We start from the raw sequence: 23680 nt of genomic DNA, 5'->3' as shown, positions 1-23680 counted from the left end.
CTCGGAGGCGCCGCTTGTCCTGCAGGGTCAATGTATGCCTAGGGACAGAGTTGGCTCTGGAGAGCAGCAGCACATCATCGTGACCACCAGCACGAGTGTATACTATGGTCAGGCTGGTCGCAGATCTTCCTACAACCCAACTCCTTCCCGTTTGTTTGTTTATAAGAAAGCTGCTGGTTCTAATCCAAACCCAGAGCTTAAACATACACACGCGCGTACGCGCACAGTCTTTTAGGCCATGTCTCTGTGTGATCTAAACAATAAAACAGCAACCAGGAAAGAAGGATTCCTAAAACTAAGTCCTGCCTCCTACCCAACGAAGTTTAAGTCCCGAGTTAAAATTCTGAGGAGTTGGGGGGGGAGAGACAAAATTCCTGTGCTACAACACAAGGCAGGGACCCAGCCGGAATTGTCGCCTTGGAATATGGAGGGTAAAGAACAGGCATACCAAAATCAAACAAAGGTCAAGGGGTTGTGGGCGGTTCAGTGTCAAGGCAACTATAGAAAATAGGATCTTCCACCAATATCGTAGGGTTAGGACTTCAGGATTGGTAGGAGAGGGAGAGGAAGAGGAAAAGACTGGCCCTTTCTCTTTAATGTAAATGTTTTCTCCTACTCTAATATATATATATATATATATGTCTTGTATTTACAACAAAACGATATTTAAAAGCATCTTTGCACAGCTGGGAATATTTTACTGTCCAGAACCAACTGCAAAAGATAGAGGGGGAAAGGGGCTTCTATTTTGTTACTCAAGATGATTTGGAGACTTATTCTCTGACCCTTTCCAGCCTTCCAAGGTTAGACAATGGTGTTGGTTTTGTTTTGTTTTTTAAAAGGTCAATGGGGCATATTTTTAATTAATAAACGAGTAAACATTTTCTGCTGGAAATTACCAACAATTCTAGCAGCCAAATCGGAGACCCACCTCTGAGACATGATGAGATATAAAGCTCTTGTATTGTTGCACCCCGTCCTGATACACCCATCGCCTTTCTCCTAATACTGGCATAAATACATTCATAATGATTTACTATTAATTAATACCATCGTTTTAATTATTGCCCCTGCCCACACTCAGCAAGGCTTCGCTTTTGGGGGGGGGGGTAGGGGGCGGGGAGCTGTTTGTTTTAGGCAGGTGATAAAATCGCAGTTAACGAGCTGATAATTCGCCCTTGTTTGTTTTAAAAGACAAATTGTAAAGATTAATCAAGCTGCTTGATTTATGGAGAGAGAGAGAGACCCTAAGGCTGCCCAGGAAACTCCCCTGAAGCCCGCGTGTCAAGTTACCCTGCAGCCGGCTCCTGCCACTTCCCCACCGCGAGCCACTCACCGACCCCTTCTCCCTCGAAATATTGAACATACGTCCCAGAAAGGGGAGGTCATCCCGCAGCAAGGAGAGTAAAACGCACCCCTCTGCAAAAAGCCCCGTTAAAACACGCACGCGCGCCCACACACAATTCTTAGTGGTCACCATTCAGTGTTTGTAATTGTATTTCATTTTGCGCGTGTGTTTGTAGTACCCTTAGCTTTTTCGCACGGCAAGATCCCTTTTCCTGGAGAGCCAGGTTCTGTGTTTTGTTCTTAAGCCCGCCGCCACCAGCATGGCCAATATTCGGATTTTTGCATTTGTCACAGAGCCTCGCATTCGGAGGCCGGTGGCTTTGTGCCTTGTTTCTTCCCTGCTCCGGATCAGATGATCTCCAACGCCTTCTTTTGAATCCAGCACATGGGCGAGCCCTAATACAATCTCTTCTCCCTTACCCAGCCTCGGCCCCTATTCCAAATCTTGCTTGTCCTGCATAAGTAACCAGGCGATTTAACTGGTTAAGGAAGGGCAGAACGAGGAATGGGGCGGGGGGGGGGGCGAGTTCCTTCTCGAATGCTTCTTGCTAACTAACAGGGAAATGAGCAAGGGCGCCTGCTGCCATTCTTGCACACGGGACAGGCTCCCCTGGATATTGACTAGAGATCGGATTCCTCCTTTGAGCCTCCTTGGCACGGCAGGAGCTGTGAATTCTCCCTCTTTACGCCTTTCTCTCCCCGCCCCCCCCCGCCCCCAACTCGTCTTTGAGTGATCTGCGTGTCTCTACTTTCTAAACTCTTTCCTCCGAGTAGCTCTGTGCTTTCTCGGGTAGGCTTGTTATTAAATGCATCACTGCAGCCGACTCAGAGTAAGGAGGTAAAGCAGCCGTGCTTCTGTTCCGCGAGTGAGTGTGTGTGTGTGTGTGTGTGTGAGAGAGAGAGAGAGAGAGAGAGGTTGGGGGCCTCATATTTAATTAATTCACCCATCGGAACATAAACTAACCCGCACAAGGACCACGGGTGCAGCAGCTTAACTAATTTTCTGGGGCTGAGATTCAGCTCGCTTCACACGGCTGGTTAAACAACTATTCTGTCAATTTTATTAAAGTCCTCTCTGGAGAGAATCTGCTTGAACGGGCAGCGGACTGCGGCACTGCAGCAGCAGCCAGCCGGCTCCAATCCCTGAACTCTCTGCGTGGGCCAAAGCATCTGCCCGTGCCGTCTCCATCCGAGATTGGGTCTAAGAGACGGCTATAGGCGTTAGCGGAGGCTTTCTAGACGTGATGCCAGACTCAAAAGGGCTGTGAAGAGACTGCTTCAATACACTCTCCAGACTATGTTCCTAAAATGGATTCGGACAAATGGATTGCATTTTCGACGACACGGTGTGTGTATGAGCGTTCGTGACAAGGAGAGGGGTGGGGGGATTTATATATCCTCCCACTACCAGCTTGTCAGCTGCCCTGTTACACCAGTGGACAGGTAGTTTTGACACTCTTGCAGATTTCGAATTTGAGGACGGGGAATGAAGACTCGCAAAAGTTTCGTTTTCCATAGATTCTTTTTCAACACTGTGGTGTTCTTTCTTTTCTTTTAAAAAAATTGTCTCATCTTAATACATTAGAGATGCATTTCTACTCATCCTCCCTCTTTAATTTCAATTTCGCCTCTGAAGAGAGATCCCCCTGATTTGAATCTCGCACATTTCATTGTTTTATTTTGATGGACATGTGATGCCATACCTCCCACCCCCACGCCAGATTCACTCTGTCGATGCATACACACACCTTAGCTGTGCCTTTGGAGGTAGGAAGGCACCTGTGCCTACGATAAGGGGCGCGGGGGTGGGGAGAGAGAAATCCATTCTGAACGGACAGAACAAAGACTGTTGTTTTTACACACGCTCGGTTTTTCCTCTCTCCCGAGACAACCCCCCCCCCTCCTAATCTATCTCAATTTCCAGAGACTTAAAAATAATGAATGAACGGGAAGTTAGTAGCCACATCCACGAATCATTCCTGTAACCCTGGACTCTGATCTTACACTGCCCAGCTTAGCAGTACGTTCATAATTGTCTCCGCTACGTTCCCCGTCTTGTCTGAATGAGAGACATATCCTGTCACCCAGGGCTCCTGGCACGAACACGCCCGAACTTTTGCGTCTCGGCCTTATCGGATTTTCCCTCTCCCGTTTGGTATGTGCGCGAGAGAGAGACGTCCAGCCGGCCACGCTTTTGAGATTTTTTCCCACCCCAATCGCCTGTTCTAGCCCCCCACCCCGTTTATAAAGGCTTCCTTTTCATCTCGCTGCAGAATAAAACCGAAACAACAGATCTTTCTCCCACCACCGTCCACCGAACGCGCACCAAGTAACCACCTCTCCGCCGCGTTTCTGCCCCATAGAAGAAAGAGGGAAACGGCGCTCGCCCCTTTTAACGCTCGGAACATCCTCGCCGGAGGCTTCGCCTTCTCCCCGCACGGTTCGGGGGGGCCCTAATCGCTGCCCCTCCACTCTTTTGTTGCTGTTGTGCTGGCCTGAATCCCAAACTTCAAAGGCAGCCTGAAGTTCTGGCTCGCTTAGGCGCAACAGCCGCGCCGACTTTCTTTCTTTCTCCGGCCCTAACCCCTTTCCCCTCTCCTATATGTCAGGGTGGCCACTCAGCAATCCCAAACCAGAGGAAAGATGGGCCGAGAGTGAGAAGCCCATTCATTCACCCCGAAGAAAGAGGTGGATTCACACCAGGTCAGCAGGCAGGTCGGGGACGGAACGGGCTTCCCGCGAAGCAAAGGAAAGAATACACACACACACACACACACACATGCACGCGCGCGCGCGCACACACACACCTATATGTGTATACTCACAGCGACTGAGGCTGGTCTCCCAGGGCGCCTGACTCCTGCAGCGGCGGCAGCACCAGACAGCTCCTCAATGGCAGCATCGGGTGAAGGGGAAGATATTGGGAGGGGGAGGGAGGGAGGGAGGGAGGAGTGGCAGCCAAGAGCAGCTTGCGAGCTGGTCTGCAGGAGGGTGAGCAGGCACAGCGAACGGCCAGGCTGCTGCTGCAACCCCCTCTCAGTGTTCCAACACAAGCTGGCTAAGTCAGGTACAGAAATAGAATCACGTACAACTGGCGTCAGAAACACACACGCGCACTCCTCTCTCTCTCTCTCTCTCTCTCTCTCTCTCTCCCCCCCCCCTCTCTCCCCCTCTCCCTCTCCCTCCACCCCTCGGTCTCTCGTCTTCCGGGTTAGCAGTCCAGGGAGGCAGCTCCTCCAGAATCCGTTTGCTGCTGCAGGTAGAGAGAGACTTGCCCCCCCCCCCCGCACACACACTGCTGGGTCCAAAGATTTTCTCTCCTGCTGGGGCAGACCACAAGGGAAGGGGAGCGGGCTGTACATCACGGGTTGGCGTAGGTCAGGGGGACACTGCAGCCCTCTATATTTTTGCTCCTTCCCCCATAAACACATTCCAGACTCCCCCCCCCACACACACACACTTTCGTTTGTGAGGCTCAGTCCTATGTGTGTGTCTACTCGGAAGTAAGCCTCATGCCGTGTAAGGGAGGCAGTGTGCCTGAGTTTGCAGCCCCGAAGTGTCATCTGCGTGTGTTTACTGGGAGTCAGTCCCACTGTATTCAGCGGGACTTACTCCCTGGAAAGAGCCCAGAGGATCGCAGCCTCGCTCTGTCTACATTCCCTTTCCATGACTGCAACTTTGTATGCCACGACCCCCCCCCCCCTTCTCTGTATAGCCCAGGATTGCCGGGCGTGTGCGATGTTGCTCAATCTCATACCAGGATCATATTTGAATTTAACTGACTGGAGGCTGATTGAAAACCGTGGGGGAGGACAGGAAGTGCTGAAAGCAAACTCTGTGGGTGTCCCCCCCCCCCATAACTGCCTCTCCCCCTTGACCCTTCCCCGACATCTTAGATAGGCTGGGATCGGGTGTACACATCCAGATTGAAGTTGATGTGGCAAAGAGACAGTAAATCCGGCTGCAGAAGAGGCAGAGGCGCTCTACCCTGTATGGAGCCTATAGCTTTCCCAAATCCCTCCCTAGAGCCACACTTCCGAGGGCAATCCTTTCTAGCAAGCAGCCTTCCTGCCTTTTCCTTGACACCAAGAAGTTGCCTTTCTTTCATGTGCTCTGCTGGATTTTTTTCTTTTTTCCGGTGACCCTCTGCCCTTTCTTTTCTTTTAAAATATGCCCAGTAATGGCAGTACCTTTGAATGGATGATAATAGGGTTATAAAACAATGCCGTTGACACTTAACTACGAGGTTTAAGTTGCATTTTTTAAAAGCAAGAAAAAACAGAGAAAGGAACAAGACGGCTAGGAGAATAAGTCATCATCTACTTAGCCATATTTGAGGGAAAGACTGCAATAGCCTCCTGGATCTGTAAACTCCCGTTGCCTTCCACAATCTCCCGCAACACGTTAATTTCTATTTAATTTTCCCTCCCTTTGAATTAGCTTCTCATTTGCTGAAGACAGTCCTACCTATTCTCCTTACTCTCTCAAAAATCCTGACCGGCAGATGCACCTGACAGCTTGTAAATACATTTTGTTAACCTGCAATTTGTCAGTCACTAAGTAGCAGCCCGCCCCCCGCCCCAACGCATCCCCTGAACCAGGTCTCTGCCGCCTCACCAGCTTTCTGGCTCGTTTCGTACTCCTTTCTGAATCAAATAATAATCATAACCTTAGTTTGTTAACCACACTTTACAAATGCTATTTTCCATCTGCAAAAGCCACGTTTTTCGAGCTCGGACTTCCATACCTCTGGAATGATAAACCGTGATAAATTACCATCCAACAAGGGCCAGCACAACCTGGGAGGTTTGATGCCCTGAGTCAATATTTTAATTCTCCTCGGAATCTATTCAGCCACCCACCCTGGTTTCCCACGCAAAATTCTGACTCGATTCTCCAAGAGCATCCGGTTGGGCTTAAGGCTGCACCAACGAGCCAGGCGGAGAAAGGAACTTGGTCAGTTTCAGAAACAGATCAAGAGCGACTAAAGCGATCCTACCATTTTGCAGCACAGAGAGAAACACCATTTGCCCCAGCAACTACTTATCACCATAAATTCGTGGATCGTTTAAAGGGTGAGAAGGGGTGGGTGGTGGTTGTTGTTGTTATAATTGCTTGTTATAATATACGGCTGGACCCAACAGCACTTTTTTAGGCTATCTAAAAATGGAAGGAGACAAGTAACAGAGCGGCACCATCCTATGTATGTTACTCTGTAGTAACTGCGTTCAACGGGACTTACTTTCTAGTAAGTGTGTTTAAGATTATAGCCATGGATAAGTAAGGAATAATGCTAATATCTTTCCACAAATGTTAATAGGTCCTAAACAGAAGTCTACGGGATTGCCTTCTATGAATGAATACTTAAGTTTATTGTGGAATGTAGCCAAATAGGTAAGGCTTAGAAATCTCATATACCTGAGACTAAAAAAAGGAAAAGATCAATTTTACTCACGTTAGCGTGTTTTCATTCTTTTTTTAAATTCATGCATTTGAGTCTTTTTCACCTGCATTTATTGTGAGCCTTTTTCGCATGTTTTAGTTATTGTTAAACGTTTTGTTTGTATTGTCAAGTTATAATTTTGATTGTGCTTACAAGAAAAGGTTTTTTTTAAGTGACTAGTTAGCCGTGGCTTTGTCCACACCTGTGATGCCTCTCCTCTCAAATCCTCCTCATACAACGTGGCTGTTTAAGACCCACTCAACATTACGTTTGATAAAGACGTGACTCTAGTTTTAGTTTCTTCTTGTCCTGCGGAATAACTCTGCGCCTATCAAATCCTTCCACTATTCTTACTGAAATCACGTCCAAGTGATTCAGCTCTTCTCATGGGGTGGGGTTTTCGCCACATCTCTGCGTCCCACAACAGAAGAAGGTGGACGTTGAGAGAAGAAAGAATTATTTTTAAAGCTGGCTGTAGGAAGAACAGAAAGAAAGAAAGAAAAGGGAGAAGAGGCTTGTCGCTTGGAGAGTTTTAAAACATGCAAAGCTGTGTAAATCTTCTGCACGGGACTGGGACAGAGAAGAATCCCTGGGCAGGCAGGTGTTGAACCAACAGAAACGGGGGCGCTTCAGAGCTGCTGCGGGGGTTTCCAGGGGAGGAGGAAAACCCGCAAAAAAAATCCTCGCATTTTTTTAAATTCACAAATCTCAGAACAATGGGAAAATGTGAGTTTGTTTGGAGGGGTAGGGAGAAAGAGAAGAAATGAAACAGGAGTTGGGGGATTCTTTCCTCACCTCCTCCATTTCTATCTCTGCTGAAATGCAAACCTCCCCCCCCCGCCCCACAAAATCGGGGAACGTTGGGTTTGTGATTGTGTGTGTACATATATATTAGTAGCTATAAGAACAATTTCTGAAAGGACTGGGCACTTCGTTATTCTTCATGGCTTTTTCTCTTCTTGCCCTGGGACAAATAAAATACAATAAATTCCCCACCCCCCACACCATCGGAAGCATTGATCTGTATCCAACGTTAGTCCTACTTAGAGCAGACCCATTGAAACGAATGGGACTTAAGTTGGACTGATATTGGATACACCAATTGCTTCGTAATGGTGTGGATTGAGGATTTCTTTCCTTGTTTGTTTGTTTCCAGATTCCCCAGTAAAATGCTACTGTAAGTATAAAAAGGGCGGGGGTGTGGGGGGAGAAGTTTCCTTCCTGCACACCACCGCAGCCTGTAAAGGGCGTTTCAATTTAGGCTGCGTTTTCCCTCTGATTTTAAGACGCTGTTAATTAGAAACTCATTTCACGCTGCTCTATAAAAAGCCAAGACACTTTCATCTCTGTGTCTTTAATCACTCACACTTACAACATAAACTACATGATGACCGTACCACCTCCTATTTCCAGCTTTTCCCTTGAATCATTTTCATATCCCGAATAACTATTTTTTTTAGGAGAGAAAACATTTACTCTTCAAAGACATCAAAACTAAGTCTGTTTCATATTCTGTTTTCCATTAATATCTACTTTACTCGAAGCAGGGCACCCTTGTCCCTGATTGCTTACACACACACATTCACACTCAGGTTTATAAGTGAGAGAATGTGTCATTTCTCTCTCGAGAGAGAGAGAGAGAGGAAGAAAAACCTGCATTTAGTTTGGTATTATATTCCAAACTTGCCAATTCCTTGTTGCTGGAATGATGCTTTCAAAAAATCATCATCATCATCATTTCCAGAAGAGGTGAAAAAAAGCGTGAGTGGGATCGGGTTTCCCTAACCCTTCCCTACTACTCCGAAGTCTCCTCGGCAAGGCAAGGCTGGTTTATTTCACACGCCCAGCCAGTCTTTCTCCCTTGGACACCCGGAGCTGCTCATAGCTGCTCTTGAGAAAGACAAGTCCCCAGGGTGGGAAGCTGTGGGAAGAAGCCCCCCCCCCCAGGCAAATGTTCTCTACGTTCCCGCAAAGTGTGTGTGAGAGAGAGAGGAACAAAGAAACAGCCCAATGCCCGCCCGCCCGCCCGCTCTCCTAAGGGCGCCAGGTGCCTGTCCAAGCGTCGGGCATCCTTCAGCCCCCTGGCCCGAGCCCCCTGGCACAGCCCCCCTTCAAGGGATGCCAACGGCTCAGCAACGCAACGTGCCCGGATCCCCCTCGAAAACCTCCGCGACCGCCCATTTCCCCCTTTCTTGTGTCATACCCTTACCTTTCCCCGCCCAGGTGTCTTGTCGGGCTCCGCTCTTCTGTGGCTCCTGGTCCCCTGCCCTCGCCCTGCTCGAGCGGGCTGGCTGGCTTGCCGGTGGCGGCGGAGGTGCCGCCCCGCTCCCCCCGTCTTTTTGGCGAGCGCGGGGCCCTTTCAATAGGTGCTGCTGCCTCCCCGGGGCGCCTCGCGGGCTCGGGCGGCACGGCTCTGCTGCCGCCGCCACATCTGGAGTCGCTGAGCGCGGGCGACCGCCCTTTCGCCTCCGCCCCGGCGCTCCCCTCCGCGGATCTGGCTCGAGAGGAGCGCTAGGGGGCACGGAGCGGGCTGATGAATGGGCAGGAGGCACGGCCAGCCGGGAGAAGGGCTGCCACTGCCAGGCGGGCGGGCGGGCGGGCGGAGCGCGCCTTCAACCTGGCAGCGCCGCGCAGTCCCTCGCTCGCTCGCTCGCTCGCTCGTTCTCCCCTCCCCTCCTTCTCCCCGCATTCAAAGATGGCACGGCGAGCCAGGGTGTGTATTTATGTACATAATAAGGCAGCTCGTCCCCTCGCCTTCATTTGCATCATTACAATATCTGTACAAGCACATCACATTGTCTGCTACTTGCACCTTTTGTTGCCTTCGCTGTCACAGGCTACGCGACTTGACTTTCATATTTTCAAATGAACCAACAAGCCCCCGCGCAGAAAGACAGACAGACAGACAGACAAACACAAAGACGCCAGTCTCCCAAGGAAGGGGGGGATCACCAAAGTCTGCAGAACCCCCTCCTTCTCATTCCAAAACCTTTTATTGATTTAAATTGGGAGGCGGGAGATTGCCACAATTTCCCCTATCCACCTCCCTGCTCTTGGGGGAGAGAAAAGTCTGCACCTCTTTTTATCACGCTTTCTTCTACATACAGCCCACCCCCACCCCACCCGCGCGGTCTATTCTTGTCCTAACTTCTTTTGAACTGGACTTCTTCAGCCCATCACAGCCCTGTAGTAGTAGGTGTGTGTCTGTTTCTCCGTGTGCGCGCGTGTGGAGGGTTGAAAAAGGCAGATACCACCCCGTCAGCCATTGTTGCAAAAAGAAGCGGGGGGGGGGGGAGGAATCTTGAAATTCATAAATTCTTGGTCCATTAGGCAAGTCAGCCGGAACTAATAGGTTGGGGGAATGTCTGAAAGTCAAAGACTCCACTGCGTAGGCTTTAAAGGCTGGGTGAATCGTTCCTGTGCTTTGATTTTTCTTGTTGGGCTCTAAAGATTTTGGCTTATTATTATTATCGCTATTGTTGTTATTTTATTTCCACACTTGCCCCACTTGCCCCTCCACCTCCTCCCCACCCTCCAGATCACAGCCAATCACATAATTTGTTTTGTCCATTTCACAGTAAGGATGCACTTCTGTGCTTGGCTTTTAATGCAAGGAGGATCAGGATGAAAAACATCATAGGAATGGACAAAGCCAAAGGATGTTAACAACAACTTTTATATCCATGAGAGAGTGAAATGCCCAGCACCCCAGTCCTTCCTGACCATGTTTACTGGGAAGGAATATGTCCCATTGATTTCAGTGCAATCCACTACCAAGTAAGCAGTGTGCAGTCCAGGACCCATTTATTCCAATGAGATACAAGGGGTGTCTCCTTAAACTGTCTCTGCATTGCAACCTACTATCTTTATCCTGAGGTCCCTATAAGTAAAATTGCTAAATATTTTTATACTTGTAATAATGAACAGGAAAACTTCACAAATATGGTAAAAGAAAGAGGGAGGGAGAGTTTCAATGGAAAAGAATTATCATCATAATGGTATGTGGGAGATATAGATATATATATACACACACACACACATACATACATACACACCACCGGAGAGCAATAGCAATGAGAGAGAGAGAGAGAGAGAGAGAGAGATCCCATTTTGCTGGCATTTTCTGTCTGTCTTTGTGATATGGTTCAGGAGGGGAAAGGGCCCCTTGATATGCCACAGATAATTCTTATCAGTCCGAAGCAGCCTATTGCCAAAGTAACTGGTTTAATTACCCTCCTGTATCACTCTTCATTCTAAGAGATGAGATACATAACCAGATTTATTCAAGTATGTTTTAAATTCCCCTCCTTTTGCCATTCCAGGTACTGGAATCTGAGGAAAGAGAATACCAGAAAATTCTCTCAATTGAACAATCTGGTGTGAATGGAATTATTTGAAAACCTTGGGTTTTTTTGGGGGGGGGAGTCGAATGTGTGTGTGTGTGTGTTGTTAATCCACAGTGGGACTTGAACCTAGAAACCTTGGAGAGGTGTATTTGCTTAAGCTGGTAGTTAAGATGTGTTTTGGCATTATTGTTATTGTTGATGCTGTTATTATTATTATTATTATTTCTGCACCAATCTTAATATTCTGTGCTTTCTGGTGGGATGGAACTTTGTAGGGCTGCTCACAAATATCTCGGTGGACACACATCCCTTCTCCAAATACCACAACAACCAACTTTCCATTCCACGCCCCACCTCTCCCATTTACACCCCCTCCCCGCCTAATTCTCTCATTATAGAATAATGATGTTTTACTCTCCCTGGCTTCCCTGGTTAGATTTCATACTAAAGATGTCATCTTTAAACTCTGAAAAGAAAAAGAAGGGGGGGGGGAGAGACAAGAAAACCCATCCCTTTTGCCGTCTCCTTCTCCCAGCGTAACAATCATATTCTACATTTTGAAAAATATGATAGACACTGAGTAAGATTTTTTTTTAAGGCAGCCCAACCATTTCATTCCAGATTTTTAAAAAAGGTATTGGGGAAATATATATATATTTCCTAACCCTCCCCAATACCTTTTTTAAAAATCTGGAATGAAATGGTTATATATATATATATATATATATATATATACATACACACACACACAGCCCCAGAAGCCTGGCGAATATGGGCTCAGCAGCTCCCGAGGTTCTCTCCCTTATTATTACTATCCAGGAGTAATTTTTCATCTCTGCTAGCTAATCTTTGTTCCTTGTGAAGATAATGAATAGTCCAATCCTTATCTCCTGGGCTCCTGGAGGCGGCAGGAGAATGGGGTTGAACAGGGTTGAAAATTGGTTCCAAAGTGCTGCTGAATAAATGCTGTTCCTTATCTCTCGCTTCCAGATTATCGGGACCCTTTCAAAACTCGCACAACAAATACAGCCACCGCATCTAATGCATCATTTACCAGAGCAGATCCCCGCGCGTTTGATCGGCAGATAGGCGGGGGGGGGGGGGGGGGCTGGAATAAGGAAGGGCCCCGGGGGGGGGGGTGAGGAATAATAACAAAAAATCTATCCGGGTGGACGCCTCGCTTGCACTAATAGCATGCGTGAATGGCGCCTCTTTAAGTAGGTGCGCGTGTGAGTTGCGCGGGGGATCCGGGGCAGCGCGTGCACACGTGCCTGGGTGGCATCGCCGGGATCGGACGGGATCCTGACGTGGACCCGCGCGGTGCGAGGCTGACAGTTTCAGCGACGTTTCTTGGAGGTTTCAGCATTTCTCCTCTTAAACATCTCAGGCAGAGACGAGGATCAGAGGTCTAGGATGCCGCTGGAAAAATACATGAGGGGCTACATATAAACAGGCAGTTTTCCGAGGGGGGGGGGGCTTGTTTAACATTTCCCCACCAAGACCTCGGAGGTCGATCTTCGGAGGAAATCTCACTAAGAAATGTTGATCTAAAAAGCGCTCCTGGGTGTTCACAGAAATCCAAGAAGTGATGGATAGCGTGTGTGTGTGGTGATTTGTTTGTATGGTCAAGCAACATAAGAAGGAGCGGGGGGTGGGTGGGAGAGAGGGATCAGCTATAAATTGTTCCTTAATTCTTTGAAAATGCTCAGCATTACAGTTTGTGTGCGGGGCGGGGGGAGAGATTGTGGCCCCTGCCAGACGTTTGGGGAGAGGAGCTGATGATGCTCCCAAAGCAGTTTTGGACGTGCTGAACACCTGAAAGTTTCTTCAGGGGGAGCGGGGGGAGCCCCTAGTCCCACGTGTATGTGCTCCTGTTCCCCCCCTCCCCGCAAGAGTCTGCCTCCCACCCCTAGCTAGCCGAGGTGTTGCTGCCGCTCGCTGATTCCCCTTCCCCCAAAGCCTGTCCGCAGGCGCCAACTCTCCCTTCTCTCAAAGTTGGCAGAGGATCCCCAAATCTGCCCCCCTACCTCCCCCCGCCCGCCATTCTGGAAGCAAAAGGGTTAACTCCCCGGCAGACCTGCTTTGAAAGGCTCCCGCGTTGTTACAATGTATCAGGGATCAGATGATCTGGGGGCAGGTAGCAGGCCAGTGGCGCCCCCAAATCCGTCGCCTGCCCCGTTTCTGTTGACACAGGCAACGCGCGAAGGGCACTTGGTTGACGGCCGGGGGTGGGGGGACGGGCTACGTGCCTGGGGCGCTCGCCCTGCCGTGAAGCATCGAGGCGACTCAGGTGAGTCGCCGCATGGGAGTCCACGCTGGACGGGGCTCCCTCGGATTCGCTCCGTCGCTGCCGCTGAGTTTGCTCGGACTTCGGAGTCTGCTTTGCGTCGTTAACCTCGGCGCCACCTCTCCCCACCCCCCTCAAGAATCAGACCTGGACGACCGAGCCCGTGGCTGCTGGGGTTCACGCCTCTGCTTCTCCCCGCTGACGTGGACCCCTTAGTTAGCAGGACGCAGATTCCCAGCGGCTGAGATTAGCCCCTCGTGGATCTGGTTGGTCACTCTTTCCCCCTTCGGTGGAAGGGGACTTGAAACAGAAGCTCTGCTGCCGCAGTTCACTGGTGTTTACACCGGACAGGATGGCTCCCAGTTCTTTAATTTATCCTCTCCTTCCCTCCAGCTCAGTTCAGCTGAACACGGGGTGTGCCAGTACCATAGCCTTGGACAGCTTCCACTTGGTCTCAGTGTTGTGGATGTGATGGGCGTATAAGCTCCTCCTGGGCAGAAATCCTGGATGGTTTAATTGAGTGCCCCCACTAGGAAGTCAATGAGGTGGATCAAGGAGGACATCTCTAAGTTCACTTCATAATATAAGGGCAGCTCCTGCTTGGGCTAGGCCCTTTGACAAAGTGATGGTTTTAAAGGAAAGGTTAATATTATGGTGGCCATCCTGACACCTGGAGAAAGGCATTCCATGCCCTTTCCCCACAATCTAACACCTGCATTAGTTTTTGCTTTCCAGATTGATTCATTTGATCGGGCACTTACCAAAAAGAAAAGAAAAGCTAACTGTATCATGAGACCTTGCTGCTGATAAATAATTACCATAGTGCTGTTGTCCCCCACCCACTCACCCCCCACACCATTTCAGAGCAAAGCTCAACAAAAACACAAACGTATCAGGGCTGAATAAGTATGTTACAAGTTCAGGGCTAGGCAAACATGGATGTAAAAGACAGCCTAGATCCTACCCCCAAAAGGAAAGTGAGGTGCTACTTTTCTTTTAAATAGTGGGGCTGGCTGCATGTCTTTCTTTGCTTTAGTTAGAGGGAAACTTGGGGAGAACTGGAGCAAAATTGCAGTGGCTAAAAAAAGAAAAGAAAGAAAATCCCAAATGCACAGTTCTGCCCCTATTAAAAGAGTTTTTGCAAATGTTCTACTTGTACTAATTTTTTTTACAGCTACATTCACAGTTGTTCCCTCTAAAAATGGACCTGTGTTCGTTTATTAATAACCTAAACATTACGTATTAAAGACCTATGAGTGACACAGGATGACAAAAAGCTGTATTTTTCCAATATACACAAGCGCACATTTAATAACCTTCTATTGCATCTCAGCTAGGCCTTCTCCTTGATGGTTCCCATGGCAACGGAGATAAAAAAGCAGCCATTTTCCATATCTCTATGAAAGTCTATTATATTGCAGGATTAGTTCATCTTCTGCTAAGGTCAAACACAAAGTCATACAACCTGAAATATTTAGAATCCATGTACATTCATTTTTTGTAATGCCCTTTCATTTTCCACAAAAGAGTGGGCTCCCCTGAGGTTTTATTCCCCAGAAAATGCAAAGCAAAGCATTAAAAAATCATGATTAGCAGCTGATGAAAAGTTCGATTTTTTTTTTAAAAAAAAAAACACCCTATTGTTACATAGGTGGTGCATTACCCATTTATCTCTATCCACACCAATGATTTCTAGTGATATTGAACATATAATTGGGTTAAGTCTGATTTGCAGGTGGGGAGCGCCACCTACTGGTTAGACTTGCACAGATACTGGCATTTCCAAAATAGAAAGATGGTTGTTGGGGTGTTTTATTTGTTTTAGTTTTACTATGGAGCAGACAAGTTAAGATTCTGAGTATGTTCAGGAGCACTTGTGACATGAGCTATCACAGCTGGGTTTCAGATTTGTAATTATTTCTTTTTTGTACAAACAAAATCTTACCGCCACTTTACCGTGACAGTAAGATTATGCCTAAACATCACCCTTTGCTCAAGTTATGTAGAAGAACATACTTTGCATATGTGGCTCTCATTTCCCCGAGATCCTGAAGACCTGGTTTGGAAGGTGGGTTATGGCATCTTTACATCCTTACAGGGCTCCTTAGAAGGCACAGTTTGGGTGCTGTTAAAAGCAGTAGAGTGGGACACAGTGGGGTTGGGCAGATTTTAGGCTTTCAGAATTGACTTTGTTTTTTTACTAGAATCTTGAGATCCTTTAACCAGAGCCTGGTATAGAAGACATACACTTACAATTAAAGAATTCTGAGCCCAGGAATTTGTTTTGAGTACCAGAACTGAATAATGCTCCCAGTCCTTCCACACAAAAATCCACTCCTGGTTACTCCAAGCTTTCTTCATTTCAGTGTATATTCTAAGCTGGTGTGGGGGAGTCTTTTTTGTGCTATCATTAAATAATTGGGACTTAGACATCCTTGTTGACCTACAGTGAAACATCCAGAGATCTACCAGAGATCCTGAGCTACCTTCTGCCCACCCCGGGATACAAACACTGAAGAACATAAAAGAGCCCTGCTGGTTCAGAGCTTTTCTACATAAGGCATTTATTGTGTGTTCATGGTTGTTTACAGGTTCTTGAGATTATATCATGACCCTCCAGTTTTGCTTTGTTTTTAAAGAGCACTTTTGGTGAGTTTTTTTTTAGAACAGGGAAAATGCAGTATTATTGTGAAAGTGAAAGAAAGCACTTTTTCCACTTTTGTACTTGTGCTATTCTGCCACAGCACAGCTCCACCTAGAGGTTATGTAGCAGAAAATCAGGATAGGAAACACTCTTCATATAGTGCTCAGATCTTATTTCTGTGATGAAACCAAAAGTAGAAAGAGTGGATTAACAGCCTCGTGTAGAAAAGCCCTCAGACCAAGGACCTATCTCATCCAGCATCCTGTTTCCCACTCTGGCCAACCAGATGTCCATGGGAAGCCCACAAGCAGGACTTGAGGGCAAGAGCACCCCCTGCACACACACTCATGTTCCCCAGCAACTGGGATTTCCAAGACATACATAAGCTGTTTGCATGACAAGACAGCCTGTGCAGCCACCATTTTGAATATGCAACCCCAACTCGGAGATTGTGGTGTCATGTGAACCTGGCGAACCCTCGCATAACCCATGGTCTGTTTTAAAGTTTTAGATTGCTGTGGCTTGTTGTGGTTTAAATAACCCTTGACTAACTATGGTGTGGCACCCAGACCTACTCACTGCCTCTGATCTTGGAGGTAGCATACAGCCATCAGGACTAGCAGCCATTGATAGCCTTATCCTCTATGAATTTGTCTAATTTCCTTTTAAAGCCATCTAAGCTGATGGCTGTCATCACACTTTGTGGCAGCAAATTCCTTGAGTTAATATTCATTCATGTATTCAATCCATTTATATCCCACCCTTCCTCTAAGGAGCTCAGGGTGGTGTACATGGTCCCTGCCATTTTATCTTCACAACCGCCCTGTGAAGTTGGTTAGGGAGAGAGATGCTGACTGACCCAAGGTCAGCTAGTGAGCTTCAGTAATGAGTAGGGATTCGAACCCGGGATTCACTCATGAAGCCCTATCAACACCACTGAGTGCATGTCTTCAATACATACTACCAAAAATTTGGTGACCCACGCACTAGTTGTCCCCCGAACCCAATAAATAAATAAATTAGATTATGCCCAACCTTTCATTTGGGAATAATTTGCATATTGTGAGGATGTAGCTGAGATCACATCAAACTATAACTGGTTTCCCCAGATCATAAACCCACTTGTAGTCATCCAACATAGAGATACAACCCAACCCTTTAAAGGAATCAGCTGCCTCTACCACTACAGCTGAGATGCTCAACCCATCAAGTGGCAAAAAAAGCCCCAACCCCCCAGCGCCGCCACCATTATCAAGAAGCATATAGAAATGCAAAGCTGAGTAAGGATTAGGTACCTCGATCTTCAGTAGGTATAAATAAAATGAATGAAGGTTGTACAAAACATGCACTCTGTGAAGCAGATGTCCAACACATCTGAAGGGTACCAGTTTGAGGAAGGCTGCTCTAGCCCCTTGTTCATTTTGGTGGCCTGTTTCTGAACCTTTCCCAGTTGCACAATATCCTTTTCTAGATATTGTGACTACAACCCATGCAGCCCAATCCAACCTCTGGGAAATTCTCATATGCAAGCCACACTTAAATCAGCAGGAACTGCACATGGGCAACTCTTGTACATCTTATAGTCATTGCATGAGGCTTGCACAGTTTTTTCCCCCTTCCTAATGAATTTTGCGTCATATTAATTGATGAGGGGGACACCATTTGGGTTCTACCTTGCAGTGCAATCCTACGTATACTTACTGGGAACAAAGTCCGACTGGCCACATTTGCACAGAACAATAAGCCAGGATTCCAGAGGATCTTGGCTTATTATGAACAATCCCATTTGTTCCCACTTTGCTCCTCACCATTCTGTCAGCATCCCTGACAGATGGCTGTCCAGCCTCATCTTGAATGCCTCCACTGTGGGAGAGCCCACTGCCTCCCTAAGTCACTGGTTCCATTGTTGTATTGCTCTAACAGTCAGGAGTTTTTCCTGATGTTCAGGCAGAATCTGGCTTCCTGTAACTTGAGCCCATGATTCCATGTCCTGCACTCTGAGATGATCGAGAAGAGATCCTGGCCTTCCTCTCTGTGACAACCTTTCAAGGACTTGAAGAGCACTATCTTGCTTCATCACTCCCTCCATAATCACAAACAGGGCTTGTTCTTCATCTTCAAATCCTTGCTTGTTTTGGAGCGATTTTCCAGACTTCTTGACTTCTTTGTGAACAAAGAAGTCAAATTTTCTTGACTTCTTTGTGAACACAGCCACTATGTTCAATGGCATTACCCCGAGGTAAATGTACATAGGGTTGTAGCCTCAGGTTTCAACCTTGCACATGCAAAGCATATGCTCTACCATTTGTTGAAGACAACTACTGAATCCTTCCTCCAGCTCCAGTTACCAGGGCTGGTGGGCATACTGGGTTATTTTATCCAGTCCAAACTAGGCTTGATGTGTAATGGGTGAGTGAGCAGGGCTGGTGCCAGATAAGAGAGTGAAGGTAATCGGGGGGGGGGCTTCCTTTTGTAAGAATCTTTATTCTCCTTTCCCTGATCCTCAGATCTTTGTGTGCAGCAGTAGGCTGCATGCATGTGTGGAAGACTGTTGGTATGTCCACTCGCTGAACAACTGGCTAGTGCTGGTTATTGGTGGGATGAAAACTAATTTACTTTGAAAGATGGGTTGAACACAGGAAAAAGTCCTCTGTCTGGACATACATGCAGGAGGTTTCTGTTCAAGGAAGCACTGCACTGATTCAACATAAAATCACAACTATATAAATTCAGTAGCAGTAATACAAGTAACCAAATTGGGGGGGGGGCACTTGAGACACCCACCGTACTTGAGAAGGAGCTTCCTCCAGTCTCTCGGCTTCACTGCCTTGGGATGCTTCTGGATCCACAGCTGTGCCCAGAAGCCCAGACTGCAATGGTGGCCAACCAAGTGTGCCTCCCACAAACTCTTCCTTGTGAGAAGGCTGCCACACACCTTCCATTCACTCAGGACCCGGCAGCTGTCACTTGTGCCTTTGTCAGCTTGGCACTAGATGAACGTAACTGGGGGAGAGTAGGCTGCAGTGCTGAATGTGGGGTGGCATTGAAGACCATCAGCAAGTTTCAGCCGGCAAAAGAAATGATGGCTCATCTCATGGGGGTGGAGTTGCAGAATACCCTTTATACCAGTGCTCTATCCATGGTTTGGACAGAGAGCCATTTTCTCCCTCTTTCACAGTACTAGAACCTGGGGGCATCATATAAACCTGAGTGGCAGATGACTCAGAACTGGTCTATCAGCGCAGGCTCCTCCTTGTGTTCTGACATCTGGATGCAAGTCAAGGCACTCACTGATTTGACAGCATGAAGCTCTGAACTGCTTGAGCCTGTGACACCTCGGGAACCTCCATTGGTTTGTTTTATTATATTTTTAATCCACCCAATAACAAGTGTAGTCTGAGCAGATTACAAAAGGCGAATATGATACAATACAAAGCACAGAAATAAACAGCCATGAAACCTAAAATCTAAACTAAAAAATGCCTGGAGGGAAAGGTATTTGCTGGTGCTGAAAAATAACAATCTAGGTGCCTGGGGAGCCTCCCTGGGGAGGGACATTCCATAAATGGGGTGCCACAACCAAAAAAGCCCTCTCTCTGGTAGCCACCCATCTCACTTCCTTCAATGGAGGCACTTGGAGGGCCTCTGGAGATGACAGAAGGCTCTAAACAGGTACATATGGAAGGTACATATCTGAAGTCATGCTGTGGTCCCAAGCCATTGGGGCTTTAAAGGTCAAAAACAATACTTTGCCCGGGGCTTGGAAATGGACTGGAAGCCATGGACAACGCACTGGCAGCACATGATCACATCGGCCAGTCCTGGTTAGAAGCTTTGAACTAACAAGTTCTGAGCTGTCATCAAAGGTAGCCCCATGTAGAACGCATTGCAGTAATCCAACCAGGAGGCTACCAGAGCATGGATAACTGGAGCCAGGCTGGTTGTTGTTCAGTTGTTAAGTCGTGTCTGACTCTTCGTGACCCCCATGGACCATAGCACGCCAGGCCTTCCTGTCCTCCGCTCTCTCCAGGAGTAACCTGTTCTAGCATAACCTTCATGACCAACTGAGGGTGTCATCTTGACTGTACTATCTGAATGATACAGGCAGAGGAATCATCACTAGCTTCCCCACAATGGTAGGATACCCTTCCCTAGAGGTCTGTTCATTGAATACCTTCCAGAAGTACGTTGTGACTGTGCGGGGTGGCATTCAACAGCCGGGGTTAGGCGGGTATGAGAGAGGGACCAAAACTCAGTGGCAGAGCATGCACTTTGCATGCAGAAGATCCCGGGTTCAAATTCAATTCCTGACATTTCCAGTTTTTAAAAGGATAATGTAGCAGTCAATCGGAACGGCCTCTTTTGAAGATCCCAGAGAGCTCTGCTAGTCAGGGCAGACACTAGTCCAGGGCTAGATGGGCGTACTATAAGGCAGCTTCCTATGTCCCTAATTTTGAGTTGGATTTGACTTGATTTTGTGGGCCTCTGTTGGTTGAGCTAGTATGATTGAAATGGCTACATTTTTATGTTATTTGCTTTGTTGTTCTGTGTTATATTTCCAATTATTGTGAGCGACAAGAGCCGTGAGGCAAGGAAAGCAACTGAGACATTTTAGAAACAAACAAGTAAATAATAAAAAAGCAACATGTAACAGTAAATACAGCTTTCATTCTGACACTATCCTGATTGCCTCTAGAAATCCCCCTCCCCCAAAATCTGGGGATTATTTAAGTTTATGAAGAAGGAAGTCCCATGCGTGTGTGGTTAGTCCCAATTTTAGATATGTTCTTGGCTGCTCTGCAAATCTCCTTTACTATAATCTGGGGAGCTTCCAGTGTGTGAAGGCAGAATGCTCAGCACCCAACACTCCTTGCCATCTGTGCATTGGCTTGCTCCACCTGCAGTTATAAAGCAGATTTCATGGCCCAATCTTTGAGAAAGAGAAGTAAAAATTGCCTGTTTTCAGATTTTCTTGGTATCAAGGCATGTTGGACTATGCATGTACTAAATTTCAGCTTTCCATCCATTGTAAAAAAAAGAAAGAGTTGATTAATTACCTGGCTTTTAACTGGTAAATCATGTATTTATCAATTAAATTTAAATCAATGTACATAATAGCAAACCCTCAATAAGGATGCCTTTTTGAGGATAGTGAATTTAGAGTTTAATAAATGAATGCTACCATTGTTAGAAGGTAATGTTATCTTTAATGTTTTACTTTTTATTATCTATTACAGAAAAGAAAACCAGAGCCAAGATAGCTTTAGAAAGAAAGGTGTGCACTTGAATCTGAGCTTCACATTAACATTTCCCTTCCCACTGATCAGAATATGCCCCCAGGGAGTAATGAACTAAAGTACATATAGATGCATTCGCAAACATGTAAATACACATCTCATTCTGCAAGTATGGGTGTGCTTGTGGCTGACCACAAATTCCCCTCCCTCATTCCATTGCTCATTCAAATATTGGAAGGGGAAAACAAATGGCCACATTTTAGCGTTTCATCTTCTATATGGCACAGTTTGCCAGGGTGCTTCCAAACAAGCCTTTTGTAGTGCCAGCCCCCTGCCACATTCATCTTCTGTTCATAACCCTCCCATGTTGTCTCACTGTTTCTTCTGTCTTTTTCATACCATAGAAAATCCATTAAGGAGGGAAAGGCAGAATTGCTGCACAATGTCTTTTGATTGGTATTGCAAGGAGCTCTCTGTTTGGAGAGACCCTGTCCTGAACATATGGCTGGGGCAAGGTGTGTGTGCGTGAGTGCATAGGATCTGTGTTGTTCCAGCACTGGAACAGACTGGAACTGAAAGCTTATCTAGTCTGCTCTCCAGAGCCCCACCCCCCCTGCAATATTTAACCCAGTCCACCAGGCTTCGTACTGCTGAGGAGTCCCCTACTCTTGAGGAGCTGTCCTACTTCTGAGGAGTCCTCTTACTCCTGGGGACTTATTTTCCTGGGTCCTCAAGCATGTGCTTTGCCAACAGGAGGTCGCCTGTGCCTGCATCTTTTGGTACCAACGTTCCCTAGGGCTGGGTGGTCACTTGGCTTCCTCCTCTGACTCCAGCGTTGAGGACTTAGGGGTGGCCATGTGTCCTCTTTTACAGGGGATAGTCCTCTATTTGAACAGCTGCCAGAGGACTATCCTCTGCTTTGAAAGCACCCATATTTGAAGGGCTATCCAGCCCAAGTCTGGTTTAAAGATGAAGAGCCATCAGAAGGAAGAGCTGTGCCTTGAAGTCGCCCATCCACAGCACCTGGCAGCAGACCGACCAAGGCACACAGGCCACCTCTTCACAGTCTTCCACACTATGGTGAGACGGACTGTATTTCTATTTAGACTATAACACTTATTTCTAGATTTGCATCTATACATATAAATAAGCTTGTGCTTATTTTAAGATACTGTTTCATTGCCCTAATAATAATAGTATTTAAAAAAAAGAAAAAAGTTGGCAATCCTAAAAGAGCTATGGCTGTGTGATAGCGTGGAACTGAACTGCATGCTTTCTCAGAATCAGTAGAGTAAAATTCTGGAATAGTCTCATTATAGCTGTCAAGCCAAGACCTTCCTTCATTTTTAGATGGAGTTGATTGAAGCAGGTCAGGAATGCTACTGGATGATAAGTCTGATGACCCAATGAAGTTAGGAAAATCATTTGTTTCACCAGTACATTTGGTTTGTAACGGATGCATCAGAAGTGGCCGCAAGGGAGGGGACATTGATAGGCAAATACTAAATAACACTGACGTGCTTAAACGTGTTTAGAAAATGTGCTAGCTGCTAGTTAGCTTTCACACACAAGTCAAGATGCTTGTTTGGAATGATAAAGTCCTAAGAAGTCTGGCTCCAGCAGAGTTGATAGAGCCTCTCGTCCTACATGAGCCCTTCCTCTCTGCTTTGAGGTGAGCCCTGAGGCAGGCTTCAAGTTCCCTGAGTCTCAAGGTGGCAAATATTGTCCTATTTACTTACTAGATTTGTATGCTGCCCAAGTGGCAAATGCCCTTGCTGTGGTCTACAGTCATAAAACCAAAAAGCAAAGTAACCAGAAACATACAATGGAAGTATCAAAATACAATATTAAATATTGAAAACATTGAGAAGCCAACAGTAAAATTAATAATCACGCTACAGATTAAAGATTAAATGCCTGCTTAAGAGGAAGGTCTTAACCTTGTGTCTAAATGCATACAATGAAGATGCCAGGCGGATCTCCCTGGGAAGGGCATTCCATAGACGGGGACAGAGGGGGAGGCATTTCAGAGAAGGCTCTTTCCCCGGTAGCCACCCATCACACCATTGTGGGCAGTGACACCCAGAGAAGAGCCCACAAAAATGATCTTCACAATTGTGCGGGAACATATAGGAGAAGGCGCTCCTTCAGTATTACATATGCATTTTAGTGTAAACTGCTTAGCAATGTGAACCGCCCAGAGAGCTTCGGCTATTGGGCAGTATAGAAATGAAAAAAAATAAAAATAAAAAAATGTTATTATATAAAGCACATATAAGTATTATAAATAGTTTTTTAATTACTTGTTTATTACCATTATTTATATGCTGTCTTTCTGGATACAAATCCTACCAAGGCAGCTTAGAAGTAACATAA

General features: G+C 46.8%; 1 protein-coding gene across 3 annotated transcripts in view; it reads right to left on the bottom strand.

Moving 5' to 3' along the window:
- The window catches only part of GATA2 (GATA binding protein 2), a 37838-nt gene extending 24562 nt beyond the window's left edge, over positions 1-13276 (bottom strand). For 2 of the 3 annotated variants that reach the window (XM_084840155.1, XM_084840158.1), the window contains exon 1: positions 9000-9463. The gene's annotated coding sequence lies outside the window, so the exon portion shown is untranslated. Of the gene's footprint in view, positions 1-8999; positions 9464-13213 lie in introns of those variants that run through there. The other variant, XM_084840156.1, reaches the window with a different exon arrangement.
- Positions 13277-23680: the final 10404 nt, after the last annotated feature.

This window comes from Heloderma suspectum, chromosome 2 (assembly GCF_057233095.1).
Source record: "Heloderma suspectum isolate Gila_16-S chromosome 2, 16-S_ref, whole genome shotgun sequence".
Classification (NCBI taxonomy): domain Eukaryota; kingdom Metazoa; phylum Chordata; class Lepidosauria; order Squamata; family Helodermatidae; genus Heloderma; species Heloderma suspectum.
Note: the sequence above shows the minus strand (reverse complement) of the source record. Positions and strands in the feature narration are given on the sequence as shown.